At 40.5% G+C, this 15476-nt stretch overlaps 1 protein-coding gene across 5 annotated transcripts in view; it reads right to left on the bottom strand.

The window, feature by feature from the left end:
* The window catches only part of Cmpy (crimpy), a 251460-nt gene that overhangs the window by 118001 nt on the left and 117983 nt on the right, over nucleotides 1-15476 (bottom strand). The window lies entirely within an intron of this gene.

Here is a 15476-nt window from a genome sequence, read left to right as displayed (position 1 = left end):
TCAGCATTGATCTCGAAAAAGAATAGTTTCCAAATGCGCTTCTCTTCTCGCGGCGTCGCATTATTTTCTCCTTCTGAATAAGTTGTCCGCTATAAAGAACGCTTAGGAGAAACATAAGGATCCATAGAGAGAGATAGACACGTGGAAAGGTAGGAAAAACGAAGAAATGGAAAGAAACATATATTTTTCCTCGACGTCAAATCGCGGTTATATAGTCCTCGCATCGATTACAAAACAAACTCTTCGCGAACGACGATCGTAAAATTGATGGAAGATCGTTCTCTCGCGCGACTCGCTCTCGTTTTACTCGCCTCTTTTCTTCCTTTTTGAAAATATTATGCATGGAAATTAATCCGTTCGCGCAAATAAATTTCACAACACACTTCGATCAAGGTAATTTATCTTCTATACGTGCGAAACCGCAGGCGGCGGAATTTTGCTCGGGCGCGACGCGAGTCGACGGGGTTAATCAACTTTTCCCGACGCTATTAACGGGACCGTGTTGCCGTAGCGATATACAGCGGGCGATAATCCGTCCGTACATTAGCTTCGTTAACGACAACGATAGTCCTGCCGCCTGCGCCAATCTCTCCTACCTCCAATCGTCGATCAAAAATAAACGGTCCGTCGCGCGCCCCGATAACGTCAATTACAATGGCGGGGAAGCCGGATGTGCCGCCTGTCACCATAGGTTTCCCGCGTTTAACGAACGTATTAACGCGAACCCCTGTCTATCGATCTACCCATCCGTCTGTCCCGCTCTTCCTCTCTCTCTCTCTTCATCGCGGATAAATATTTAACCAGCCGTGATTTGTGCAAAACGACAGGCGGCGTCCGCGGAAACGAACGGCCTCGATCGCGTTCCAATGTTGCGGTCCTAAAAGCAAACGACCGTGTAACGCTCGAGATTATATGTGCATTCGCAAACGGAGATTAAGCCGGAAAAAGGATGCGTGATGAAACATTGCGCTGTTCGTTTCACCAGCTTACGGTTCGGATTCGATCGCGCCAGTTTTCGTCCCTTTCCCCGATTCATGTTCGATGCTTTGATTTCGTATTTTAGTATCGCGGAATTTTTCCTGATTTTTTCCGCGCGACACGGATTTTTGTCTCCCGATCGACTATTGTTGTATCTATGTCGAAAAAAAAAAAACAGAGCCGATAGGCCGATAGCCAATATAGTCGTTACGAAAACGCGCATTTTTAATAACGTTCCCGAAATGTTTTGGAAATACAATCCTCCGGTCATTTACTTTCACCGTGGAACCGGCGAAACCGTCGACGATCGCTCGTTGTTTATCATCGCCGCGATGATTTTACAAGCGTTTGTTCGGCGACAAACACAAAGAAGTATTTCCTCGAATGTAATTAGAGAAATTGCAGTCGGAATATAAACGACAAAGAAGACAAACGACGAATCGCCGGAGTATCCCGTCGGCGGGGACGAGATACGCCTGGCCTCGTTTCTTCAATATTTGCAACGCGCGACTATTCTATTCTCTCTTTCTCTCTCTTTTTATCCTCGTCCTTCTCTCTTCCGGAAATGTAGTAGCGAGCAGTGTGTCTGCTGTCAGTTCATTTTAATCTCGCAGTCGCATCTGTGTCCGGCAATTAAATGTTAAATTTATATGTACAAGAATGGTTAAGAGAAAGAAATCCGTTACTATCGCGCATTAATCTCCTGGAAATGCAAAACGCTGTAAACTCGCATCTAGAAACGTGACTAATTGGCCGAATGAATCGTTTCTAATTACCGGGCGCGATTATGCAATAAATAACTTTAGTTCATCTGGAATTCTATCGGGGAGTGCCATCCCGCTGATTTGAATAAAAAAGCATGCACAATATATACCGTAATTTATTTTATTTAATTAATTTTTCTACCTTTTGCGACCAACGATACGAGCGCATAAATTTCGACGCGGAAAATATTCTATCGATTTTTTCATCGCATTTTTGCCAAAATTTATTTTATTCCGCGCATTGCCGGCGATTATATAAAACAATAAATTACATCACGGCAAAAAAGGAAGATAATATATACGATAAAAAAAATATCGCGACAAAGATATATTTAAAAAAGTTGAAAAAAATATTTTTTATTCACTAAAAAGTACATTTAATGAAAACTTTATATGAGCATTGACATGTAATTAGATATAAAATAATATGTAAAGAATCCACGCGTATCTCGGTTCGTATCTTTTTTTTCCCGGATTGAAAACCAAGCGCAAGATATCAAGCTTGATCAAGTCATCTGAAAATCAACGGTATTCGTGCGTATGTATCGATGCGTCGGCGCATGTAACAGCGCCGGCATAATTTACTCTCGTTAGAAAATGGTCGAGGGAGTATTATCTCATACAAGGGGGCCGAAGCGACGCGCAAACCACCGAGGCAACGGGACTGAATCTTAATTAGAAAATTCATTTTGGGCGTCGACGGCCCCTCGGGGGCACCGGAATTTCAGGAATCCCTGTTATACACCTCCCGGAGCATCCGCGCCGGGCCGCCCCTCGCTTCCGCTTCCGTCGTTTTTCCTACAACGCTCCTCGCGCGGAACTCTCGTCCGCTTAATATTAAACTTGCACGATGTAACGTAAGAACGTCGAGCGCGCGCCTCTGCTGCGGTCAGTGACGAGCACGACTAATTACTCTCGTATTTCATTCTCCTCCTCGTAACTCTCTCGTTAACTTTACGCGAGAGCTAACGCAGATCGAGCAGGAGCGCTCGATCGAATTTTCTGCGAGTTCGGCTAGCCGCGGGGCGGTTAAATTCTCGCAGCTATATTAGATGCATTAATTAGCGCGTAATTAAAATCTTGTAATTGGATCTACGACGCAATTATTAATTCGTAATTGATACTAGACGTATAATTAAATGCTTCGTTGTTAAAATATTCCCCGCGTCTCTTCTCTCTCTCTCTCTCTTCCTCCTCGCAGTTTGGACTTTTCTCTTTTCGTCCTCCTTATGCAATCTTCAATATTGCTCAAGAACGACCCGTGATTCGATCCCCGTCGCCTTCTCGCCGCGTGTCCTCCCGATTCTTGTCTCTCTTTCGTGACTCTCATTTATCTTCCGGCGCACTTTAAGTGCGCGTAATTAATGGATAGCCGGGCCAAGTAAGTTCACGCCGCGGGAGAACGTTAAGGAGCGAGGCCGCGAGAGATTTCCGCAACGATAGCACGCAACCGGTTCGTTTTAATTAGCTTGTTAATCGTCACGCACGCGAACGTATGATTGATTTTGGCGGAAATGTCGCTTGGCGTTGCCGCACCGTTAATTAATGCCCGATGAACGAATCAACGGACAGGATGAGCGCGATCCGATCGAATCTCGAGCGCGTCTGCAAGAATCGTGACGCGACTCGTCGTCGAGAGTCGTTCTCGTCTCGTACAAGCATAGTGGAAATAAATAAATAATATAAACGCAAGATGCATATATGCATTCGAGTTGCATAAACTCAATGTTATGTCTCGGCAACCAGCTGTCGAGACATTGTTGGAATAATAATTCCAAGTCCATTAAGCGTGCGAAGAACTATTATTTCTCTTTGCTGCGCGAGAATCAAGCGCTTAGAGAAACATTGACTATTTCAGAAAGAGTTTGATGAAATTTGTTACTCGCATGGTGATCGCGCGACCCCTTCGCAAATAGAGCGTAATTACGTTTAATTTTTCCTCGCGTACCCACATTGACGGATCTTTTTGGGCCAACGAGTTCTTGGAAGCGCAACGTTATATTTTCAATTTTTCTCGAAAAAAGGAAAGCGTATGTGTGTGTTTGTGTGCGTTGAATAAACTTAAAAATTTTTAAATATTTAAATACTCTAGATATTTGTTCTCTCTTGAATTTCCTATAATACTCTGATTTCTTCTCGTGGCTTTTAATATCCACAAACGAGCAACGCGACGCGATCGATCCGGGTGGTATTTTCATCATCATTCGCGGAACATAGATCGATATCCGAGTATTATCTCTCTCTCCGAGAAAACTTGGAGAAACGACCACTCGCGTGATTGCAGAGTACGATGCCTTTTATTTAACTCGGCGGCCAGTCGGCGATATCGGGCCTTAATATAAATGTTAAGCGTGTTATTAGCTAAGTAGGTATATACCCAGGTATAAGCGCCGAGAGACTGCCCCGTAATCTCAATCCACTTTCCGCAGGAACGAGGCATCGTCGATCGATTGGTCTCCAGCTACCTGGCGTACGTACGTAATACATCTTACACATTTTTGACGTAGGATGCTCAGTCAAGCTTGTCGGTGGCAGCGCGACGGCATTCTATCCACTTGAACGATCATCAAGACCAAAGCACAGCCGGATGCATAACCGAGACAAGAGATCTCAACCGCCCACGCGCGACAAAGAGACCTTAGGACATCAAGATCCCGTTAGCATCATCGAATTTGGCAAAGTAAATTAAGTCATGGCGAGTGAAAAATTCAAGAGCAAAGTGAATTTTAGAATAATTCCGTAGGATTCCGTTTAAGACGAGCACCTTATAAATTACAAATTTACCTCGCGAATTTTTCAATTCTTCATAGAAGATTTCGACAAACGTATGCGATCTATGTACGAGAAAGAATATCAATATTCTGCGGCGTACGATAGCGGATGGAAATTGACAAAGTTCACGCGTGCAAGAGTATATCGAAGCCCCATTGGGAAACTTTCAATATCTTCGAGACGAGAAAAGTTGACGTACGAGAGATCGACATTCCGCCTTGACCATCTCCATCGAAGTCGATAGAACGATATCCGATAAATAATGCATAAAGCACACGATTTGAATATGACGAGCTTCCAGAGGATCTTGTTAACACGAACGTTACAAGGTAACCGAATCAGGTGAGTCGTGTCGTCGTGTTTAAACACTTTCGGATCGTCATATCGAAAGCTGACACAAGCATAAAATCGGACAGGCATAACAAGTGCAAATATGTTTGAAATCTCGAAATCTCGAAATTGCACAAATATGAAAAAAACATTGGGGAACGTTAAAATTTATCTGTAGATTTTTTACGATCGATAATTCCGTAGATTCCACGTTTAACAATCTAATAAGTCTTGGTTACAATCAAAACGTTTTATCGGACTAAGGTATTGTAAAATTTATTACGTCGCATCTTCAATCTTCCAACAAAGATACCAGGTATATAGGTGAGGGTCTGCGCAAGCATATCGTGCGCGCGTTACGCTATAAATACTCGCATTACCATTCCCGGGTTAAAAAAGATCCATCGCATATGCGCGCGCCAAGGACGGAATAAATGAGATAAATGCCGCGATCGTTGCTCGCGCGAGGCGAGTTCTCGCTCTTGGTTCTCTTCAGCTCTTCGGCGAAGAATCGCGGGCGAGGGGTTTTTTCTCGGCTCCTCTGTCGGCGAGAGAAAGTTTCGTTCGTGTTTACGTTCGACGGCGACCAACGTTTTCACCTGCCATCGCGCACGCCGCGGCTCGTCCTTCGACATCCTTAAAATCGCTCGCAGGTAGGATGACGTCACGTCCAAGGCAGAACCGGTTGGCGGCCCGACGTAAACCGCTAGCCGCGACCTCGACGCGGCACGTCGCGGACCTTACGAGATCCTCTCTCCGCTACACGTGCGGAATCGGAAGCACGTACGGTTCCTCACGTGCGCCGCGCGTAGGATATTAATCATCAGCGATGTCATCGGGTAGCTTCTTGATCGTCCCCCTCTCCCCCCTCCGCAGTATATTCCGTAGTATTTTCGCGCATATCGGACGAGCGAATATTTTTAGCGGCGAGATGACGAGCGTTAAACGGTAACCGGAACGTCAACCGGTACCTCGAAACGGAGCGCGAGAAAGTCGCTTGTTTATTTCACGCGAGCACAACCATTGGAAATTGTTTTATATAATATGTATAATAATCGAAACGCGTAACGAATTAGTTTTAAAAATTGCGGAATATATTCTAGTTTTCGTTGAGCGCAGCTTCAATTACAACGCAGCTGAATTCGGTCACACATCTGGGACGCAACGTTATAGAACTGCGAAAAATCATTGTGAAAAGTTTCTTAATTTAAAATAGAAGGTTGCAGGGAGAGAACTCACCTCGCTGCAATGTTATAATACTTTTAGCATCGAACGAGTGAAATTTGCGCGCCGGTTAAATTTGCGAGGAAATTATGTCCCTTCGCGAACCCATCCCCTTGCGAGATCTATTGTCTCTCTTTTGCTCTCTCTCTCTCATTTTCACCTGTCCTCTTGTTAGCTTTCAGTCATTGCACAAGTGCGGTAATTAAAAAAAAAAAGAAAAAAAAAGAGGGAGAAGAGAATAACACGGACCGTCTGGCGAACACGAAATAATACCAGCGGCTAAAAGTTCCTTAACAGCTAAGTTCGCGACGAGAAATTTCACTTCCCAAGAGCAAAGAATTATGCGCTTGGCCCGTGAGAGCTCTTTGCAAATTCAATCTTGCCGGGTCGTTCGCCAGTTCCTAGCCACTCTCGCACCTGTATATTCGCATTACATTATGTACCATATGTTGTATATATATGTATGTTATTCTTAGTCCTTGAACGCCATTATATTTCCATTAATAACGTTAATTTTTCCATCATTTTACATTTTGCCGCTGCAGTACGTTTTGTCCAGAAATACTAATATATTTATACATCTTCAGTCAACACTATCGATCATATCAATCGACGAATATATTTACGTATTGTCAAAATTCCATTTTAATTCTTTAAAATTTATTAAATTAAATAAACTTCAACTTACATAGAGAGAGGAGATTTCACTTTCCTATGTATACAGCAAGATTTATCTTTCCAAGATACATCTTTGTAGAACGGTTATGTATTGAGGCAACCAACTTTCCGCGTCGCCACATTTTTTAAATTAACTCGTTTGCAATTCAGAAGTCACAAAAAACAATGCTGCAACTTTTTAAAAATTAAATTTGTGTTTAAATTTTCTGAATATAAATATCCACATTCGCTAGCGACTCAAGTCTAGTTTTTGCTATGCGTGCGTACAGTTTCTTAGCGGGACCGATGATCGCACCCCCGGGGCCTTCTGTTGCGCGAATCCAATCTTGGCGAATCGCATCGCATCGCATCGTCACGTGTGCATGTACACGTGCGGAATGCGAGTGTCTCGCTTTTCCGTTGTAACAAAAATGCCCTCGTGCGCGGCGCACGTATAAGGCATTAATCTTGAGTCGGCTGTTTATCCGTCTTCTGTTTAATTTCCCGTTTTTGACGTGCCCATTTCCTCCTCGTCGACGCGCCAACTCCTTCCCCGCCCCGCACGTCCGGTGGCGGCTTATCGCGTCGGACGCGAGAGAGGCTAAAAAATAAGCGTCCGGGGAAAACGCGCCGGAAAAATCCTTCGCGGACTATGTCATCACGTAGCCGCCCAGCGGAATCCTTCTCTCTCTCTCTCTCTCTCTTTTTCCCTCTCGGCGATGAAACCACCCGATCTTTCCACTGTGTTTCCCGTGACACGCGAGAGAAATTCCGAGCATCGAAGCATTGCACGCGATACCTCACGTGTGGCATCTCAACGTTCTAATCTGATTCTATTCCCACCACGCCCCTCGGCTCCAACGCTCGTCTTGAAAATCACGAAACTATTAACAATAACGTTTTCTGTTTATTATCGCGATAACAAAAATATAATAAAATACGTAAAAGATGCGAACGATGCGATGCCATTAATATTACCTCTGTGAAATTGATGCGTTAATTGTGAATTGTTATCTTTTAATTATCTCATCATATACTTATTATAGAATTATTATTTCAATTATTAATAATTATTATGTTTTATTATTTTATTACCTTTGAATAGCGTAACATAATGGCGTAACTGCGTAATTGCGAATAATTTAATCAAATTAATTAATTTACAACAGTTTCATAAAAGTAAATAATTTCGGCAATATCGATAATATCTCTTTCGATGCCTTTCAAAGCATCAGCCACCTAATATGCGAGGAAAATGTACGTATGCGGAAAATGATTTGTGCGTTCAAAGATTCCATCTCGGTTTATTCCTAATGGAAAATCCGGCACACAAGCGAAGCTTTCGTATTTCGTGACACGAAAACAGGCTACAACACAAACGTCAGGAAGATTCGACGTAGGCCGTTTGCCAAAACTCCTATTGCAAGCGGAATATTCGACGAGCCTCCTGGCGGCGATACTTCCGCTGTCGCTCCGTTTGCAGAAACGCGAGCGCGAGGCCGCCAAAGTATTGTCGGTCAAAACGGCTTGCCTCCGTTCGAGTTTCCACGACCGAATGCTCGACGTTGTATTACCTATTTCGGGGAGGACTTTGCTTCAACAATCGATGATGCTCGCGAACGGATATTTGCGGAATAAATATTAGCGCGATCTAACCCGGTAATAAAATAGCTCTAGTCTAGTAATTTGCGCGACATCTGAAACCGTCGTTTAAAGAGAAAAAAAACTTGAAAATTTAATAAACTACGCTAAAACAAATGTGGATGATGCTTGACGTTCGCGATTTAATAAAGCTCTGTGCATTAGTTTCGTGAAGTAGAAAATATACCTTTCTATTACCGTGAGTACGAAAAGCGAGGTGTTATTTTCACGTAGGCACAAATGATGAATGTGTGCGGTGCTTTTACATTTTACTATCTCAGTTGTCCTCATTTTCAAAATTCGCGAAATATATCATTTACAAACTCTAATCAAAGTCGATCATATTAAGTCTGTTACAATAATATCCGTACATGTAAGATATTAAAATATTCGATTCAATTGTATAATGATGTAAAAAAATAGAAAGTTCGCATACATTCCATAAAATTTGCAACTGTAACGTGGCAAATATATTACCGCGCTGTCAAGCACTGAATGTAACGTGTCGTGCCATTTTTCTCTCTTTATTTGGTTAGTTTTTTAAATTTATTTTCGTAGTTGTATCATACAGGTTTGATGTGCTTTATTCTTCTAGTGGTGCACTGCATAAAACCGAAAAATATTCGCGACAACAGATTAAATTAGCGTTGCAACTTTCGCAAAAAAAAAGGTACTACGATGACCGTATCATTACGAAGAAAACACATAAACGAGTGACATGTGTAATGCACTAAATCGAAATTTTTTTGAGAAACTAAGTTTGTGCTGGCGTAATAAATCTTACTTTCGTGTTTACCGCCATTCGTGCAGACTTGGGACTGGAAAATTATTGCGGTTGCAAGTCACTTTTGCGCACCGCAATGCTAGAGACAGCGCACACGTTGAATTATTTTTCTCTTATCTCTTTTCATAATGCACATTAGGTTTAATATGAAATTACTTCATTATACGCGTCAAAGAATTAATACTCGAATTTTAGTCAATCAATCTCCTCTCGCGTCGAATCAAAAGGATAATATATTTTTAAAAATATGAATTTTATCGTGAAAAAAATTATGAAAATATTTTATGAAAAGGTTGCGATTTTTGTAAACTCGTACCATTTTAATATGTATTCTCGAGAAAACATTACCACAGCGAGTTTCAAATTGCTCTTAATAATATATAGCTTGACTTACGTAAACTAAATTTTGTTTTATTAGTCACGTGTTTTTTACGGCGACATTAATAATAAAAAAAACCGCAGAACGAGAGAGACGCAATAAAAGCAGACACGAGCAGATATTGTGAAATATAACATGGCAGGAATTAATGACAGAAAACGCATATATAAAATAAATACAGATATAAAAAAAATTTTAAATTACTTTAATCCGATTCGATTGACAAGTAAAGCGATGTCCTTCCCTGCGATTATTCGCTTATCGAAAATGAACAAGCCGTCTTGGATAATTTCGTTGCCTTTGCCACTGGAAAATTGATGGCGACATGGCACAAGTATTCCTCGTTAAGCCACTGTTAGCGGATCGACGATGACAAGTGGAGATATCTATCCTTGATACGGACAAACGTGAATAGTCTTGACTGCGACACGCCATGCCTCGGATCAGATTAGAGGAGTGAACGTTGCAACGGCAATAGGATAATGGAATGATGTAATGAGAAACCGGCAGTGCGAAGCTCGTGACGTCGACACGATATACCAGCTCGTCACCCCTGCCAACCCCCTCTCTCTCTCGCCCTCCTTCAACTCTGACCGGTCGTCGCTCGGGAGGTGCCTATGAAACGAGGTCAATTAGTAAAATAGAACCTACATGAAACTTGAAAGTTGTGCAGGAAATCACTGTGTGGGAACTTGACGCGCGTTACACGCCCCCGATATTCTCTCTTACGTTTTCGCATGAGCTATAAGAAGCTTCTCCTTCCCGACAAACTTTTCCAAAGTTCTCCACGAACGGCAAGGATGAATATCCTCTTCTGTTGAATAAAAATGAATATTTATTGAAAAAGGAAAAAACGAGAAGACGATTTAGTATATGTTTTTTCGATTGGAATCGCAGATACGCGGCTTTTATTGTCAATCCGTCGCACAGAATAACGATAGAGAATATTTAACATGATACAAAAGTATTGACTCTTGGAATCGAAAAATGATATTTCACAAATAGTCACGTAGGACATACATACGTCATTCAATCGATGCTTTGTCAATATACGTATACATGTCAATCAATAAATATTTCATTGCGCGAGATATTCAAAGCATTCGATGCATAACAGAAATCTCCAAGAATATCAGTTAAATCTGCTAATGTGTATCATATGATTAAAACATCTGCATTAAAATTATGTCCGTGTATTTTAAGGAACGTCGGAATAAAGAGAGAATTCACGCAATAATAGAATCACATAACTGTCGTCTCCTTAAATATTTCATCAAAAAATAGAAAACGAGATACAGAAAGATTTCTTGCTTGCTAAAACATTATCGTTCTTATTCAGAGATAAACTTCTCGAATAAAAGAATCGAGGAGAAGAGATGAGCTAAGAAGCAAAATTCTATGACAGATCCTATTATAAAAAAAAGCGTAGAAAGGGAAGATAGAATAATGACTCGGTATCTTGCACTATTTCGCGAAGCAAGGTAAAGATCCGTCTAAACCAAGTGGAGGAAGTGGAGGAAAGGGAAAGAGAATATTCTAATCGGTTCAGAGAGTTAAGCTAATCACGGAGTCAAGTACGCGGCTTTTCACGAGGGTTTTCCCACGACGATTATGCGAATGGAGCATTCTCCCTTCTCCTCCCCCCTCCTACTCCGCGCCCTCTCACCCTTTCCTTTCTCCGCTCGGAACTCGTCATATTTCTTCGTTCGCTCGCCTCCGACTTTCCGCAAAGCGAACTTTTACTTCTTCGCAAACTGCTCGAGCCGTCGCCGGAAACTGAATCAAACTTAAGTGCCGCGCGCGAATAATTTGATTCGCCGATTTCTTTTCGAGCGCACCGGACCGGGAAAGAATCATCGACAACAGGTGTCACTCGAAAGGCGACGAAAAATTCGCGAGGCGGGCCAACGACAGGGAGACGATGCGGCACATCCCGACACCTGATATTATCCGGATCCTCCCTTAGGTTAATGTGCCGTTTCGACGACGGGACACGCACGGGCGATGCATAATGCAACAGTTTCGCGGCCGCCGTTTCCGAGCTGCGCGGCGCGTTCATGTCACACGTCTCTACACAGCTTAATGGCGCCGCGGCGGCCGTGCCGATGTTAACCCCACGGCGGTGCACATGGCGTGTCCCACCCTATTATTATTCTCATACATTAACGATTAACTCGACGCGAACTGTTTGGCTATGTTTAATTCAACGATTAATTATCGTTCGCGAGTTACCGGTTAAATATCCTGAATTTATTACAGGTTGAGATTTGTCAAATGATACATTTTCTGATTCGAATTCGCGAGGGTTGCGATATATATAATTCATAATCGTTACGCGATTAATAAAGATATAATTGCTTTGGGGCAAAATGTGTTGCGCCTAAAATATCTGGTAATAATAAATTTACCTATAGACAATGTGATTTCTGCCTTTTTTTTATGTATATAAAAAACGAAAATATATATATCTCTTCGTATATTTTGACGATGATCTAGAAATGTTATACAGTTACAAATAACGAATATTTATGAATATCTGTAAATTTCGACGCGCGCACATGTGCGCGGTACAACTGAAGGTAGTAAAGTTCACATGCCAGCTCTCGTGGGAATCTGGGCCGCTACCTCGCGCGGGTTAAACACGAGCTGTATTTCATGGAGAATGTTGGAATATACTCATCGCTATAACGCACCCCGTGGCGAAAGAAATTCTAAATTCCCGCACACTCCCCGGTAATCTACTTAACAGCCCAATGGTGAAACCGAAACAATCAATTTCAGTTTACAAATACTGGCCATGTGCAGAGCTACAATCGTATCTCACAATTTTATAAATTTTATAATCATATTAATATATATTTATACATTTTTATTTAAATTATAAATTTTAAAATAAAAATGAATGAATAATTTTTACGAAAAGGAGCACATTTCTAGGAGCACATTTAAAATTACAGAAAATCAAACAAGCTCTGTGTGTGTGTGTTATTTCATGTAATTTAAATTTTTTAGCCAAGTAAGAAATTTGAGAGCAAGAGAGAAAATTTAAAAAGTGAAACGTAAATTACCTCGAGAGGAAAATGCAAAGTCCGATTGCGCAAAGAGAACTTGTATAGAAAAGTTAAAAAGGAAAATTTAACGCCCGTAAGATGACTCCGACTTATGAAAGTCAAGTTGATGGTCGTGTACCGTAACGTAATGTAAACACTTTGCGAGAATACATTCGCTGACAGTCGCGTCTAAATTTCTTTAATGTTTAAAAAAATAAAACTTGAAGCAATTTTTCTCATTTTTAGCAAAGAATAGCCAACCTTATCAAACAAATATATATATATTTATTTGATGATTTTAAATTTTAATAATAATAATCGTATATTTATATACTTTATCAATTTATATTTAAAATACTCTCGTTAATTTTACGAAAAAGGTATCTGAATACGAGATATTTCAAAAACTAGAAAAACTACATATTGCGATGAGATGGTGATATTCTTGCGAAATAAATATTTTCTTACTTGAGTCGAAAATAGATAAATCTTATAACGACTAAAAACGATTGAAATTTAGTAATAATAACAACGCAGCGTTATATTTCCACATTTCAATTATATCAAAGCTTTGAGTTTTACTACCAAAGAGGTCATGCGATAGAGATGTAGAAAACAACTTAATAAATAATATCTTGCAACTACTCAAAATATCGAGAGTTTTAAAGCTATATGGCCTTTTTGATATTTTCATATCAAGTAGCACATTGCGAACGTTGACCGGTCGATGCATTTGTAGCATCGAGTGATATTTTCATCCTACGTACATCAGACTTTGAAAAATGGCTGTCCATTTCATATTTATAAAATTTTGATTTTTAAAAAACCTACGTTGTTTACGTTTTTTTCGAGAGATCAAATGACAAAGTATTTAATCTAAAAGCGTAAAAAATTCGTAAAAAAATTTTGTCAAAAATTTAATAAAAATTTTATAATTATTATAGCAATAATATTCCGATATTATGTATCAACAAATTGGTCTTGTATGCTTCGATCGCGATCTTGCGCGATTCATTCTCAAGCGTTTATTGATGAATGCTCAGACTCTAGCACGATGCAAAGAGCGTAAGCCTTGACCCACTAATTCAACGCGACAAGTGTCAATTTTAATTCAGACTCCACACGTGCGCGCCTTTGCATGTACTTTGGTTGCTGTACTCACGATTGTCGATAATTGATAAATGATGTATTGTTTATTTTTCATCATTGTTTAATTCCCAACAGCGAGCTGTTAACCTTTGCACTTAAGCGTGGTCAAGGATTTCAATCTGTTAAAGCGAATGATACTGGAGATCGCGTAGAAGCGTTATCGAAATATTAATATTCTCGATAAAACTTTACACATCTTTGCAAGTTTCTAAATATATACGTGTAGGAAAAGTTTGCAACGCGATAGAGAAGCAATCTAACGATGAAATACGCTTTTTAGAAATCACGTACACGTTTTTTTTTTATATTCAAATTGTAAATTGATGCGAAAGCCCACTGTTCTATGTGTCGCCGATACTATCGCCGATGCGCGAAATAAAATGAACTTTATTGCGCAAGCGGAGTGGAAAATCAAGTGCAACGCGATGAATTAGTATCCCCTTTTGACAATGGCCGGGTCTATACGGGTTTTATCTCGTTCACGTTCGATGACTCGTTCTGGCGATATATTTTGTTAAGCCGCGTTAACGCGATTACTTTTCGGGTCGCGAACATAGCCATCGAACGCGGTCGCTATCAGCGATCTACATTATTAACGTCGATGCATCATGGCCGGAGTCCATAATCCCGATAATGATGAAAATCAATAAGTGGCGGTTAGTGGATTGGAGAGACTAGATAGATACGCGGTAATATAAAAAAGAGGGAAAATAACATTGGCGAGAAGAACTATTCGTGATACGAAGCGAAAGAAATTTTCTTCACTCGTTCGGATGTGCATTTATTTCTTGCGACCCGGTGCCACGCTAGATGTTGCAAGAATGTATAATCAGCCGCGTTAGAAAAATATGCAAAATCGAATAAATTAACATACGCTAATCTTGAAAGAGTCGCGAATTAATTTTGCACGCCAGTATTTCACATCGCAACATTTACCTCTAATTTATTCGCGAGAATCACATTAGCCGTCGAGATTGGAGGTGTATTATCATCCGCACCGAGACAAATCCGGTAGCTAAGTAAGTTTAGGCAAACTTGGCTCTAGAAACTCGCGCATAAATTAATACTGTAAAGTTACAATATCAAGGATCCAATTATTTCTACTTTAACAGCGCGTATTATGATATAAAGCGAAGAGAGAGAGGAGGAGAGAAGGAGACAAATTATACTAATAAATTTGGAAAGATATGATGACAGTTATATGAAAATCTAGAAAAAAATTTGAAATCTTACATCTCATCGCAATATTAATAATATCATTAAATATATAATAAAATAAAATTTAATGAAGATAACCGCATTACAAAAATACCCCGCTCAATTATTCACGTGACTGTCTAATAAAAAAAAAGAAATAGATCTCACCGCACTGCGGACAGCTTATATTTGTCGCATTCGATAAACGTTTAAAAGTCCATCACAACTGTCCGCGATGTTACGAGAATGAAAGAGTACGTCTCCGAAATTGCGTTTATCACGTATATAAAGCGAATTCAACGAGACGCTCGTGACACATACTGCTGCGCTGTGCATGTAAATGTGTGGAGATAGACATATATGTGTTTGTATGTATGTATAACCGTCGGCGAGAACTTTGCGGAGAGTGCTGTTGATACAACGATACACTCTCGCCATTTTCTCTGGTTGTTTCTCCAGAAAGAAAAAAAGAAGAAAAAAAAACAAAACTTCATACACGCAGAGCGATTCTCATTCCGTCTCGCAAAAAAATCGCCGATGATTAACATGGT

The sequence above is a fragment of the Camponotus vicinus genome, unplaced genomic scaffold (assembly GCF_025532165.1).
Source record: "Camponotus vicinus isolate PSW18456_S1 unplaced genomic scaffold, iyCamVici1.0 SCAF_11, whole genome shotgun sequence".
Lineage (NCBI taxonomy): Eukaryota > Metazoa > Arthropoda > Insecta > Hymenoptera > Formicidae > Camponotus > Camponotus vicinus.
The sequence above is the reverse complement of the archived record's forward strand: the minus strand, read 5'-3'. Positions and strand labels throughout refer to the sequence as shown.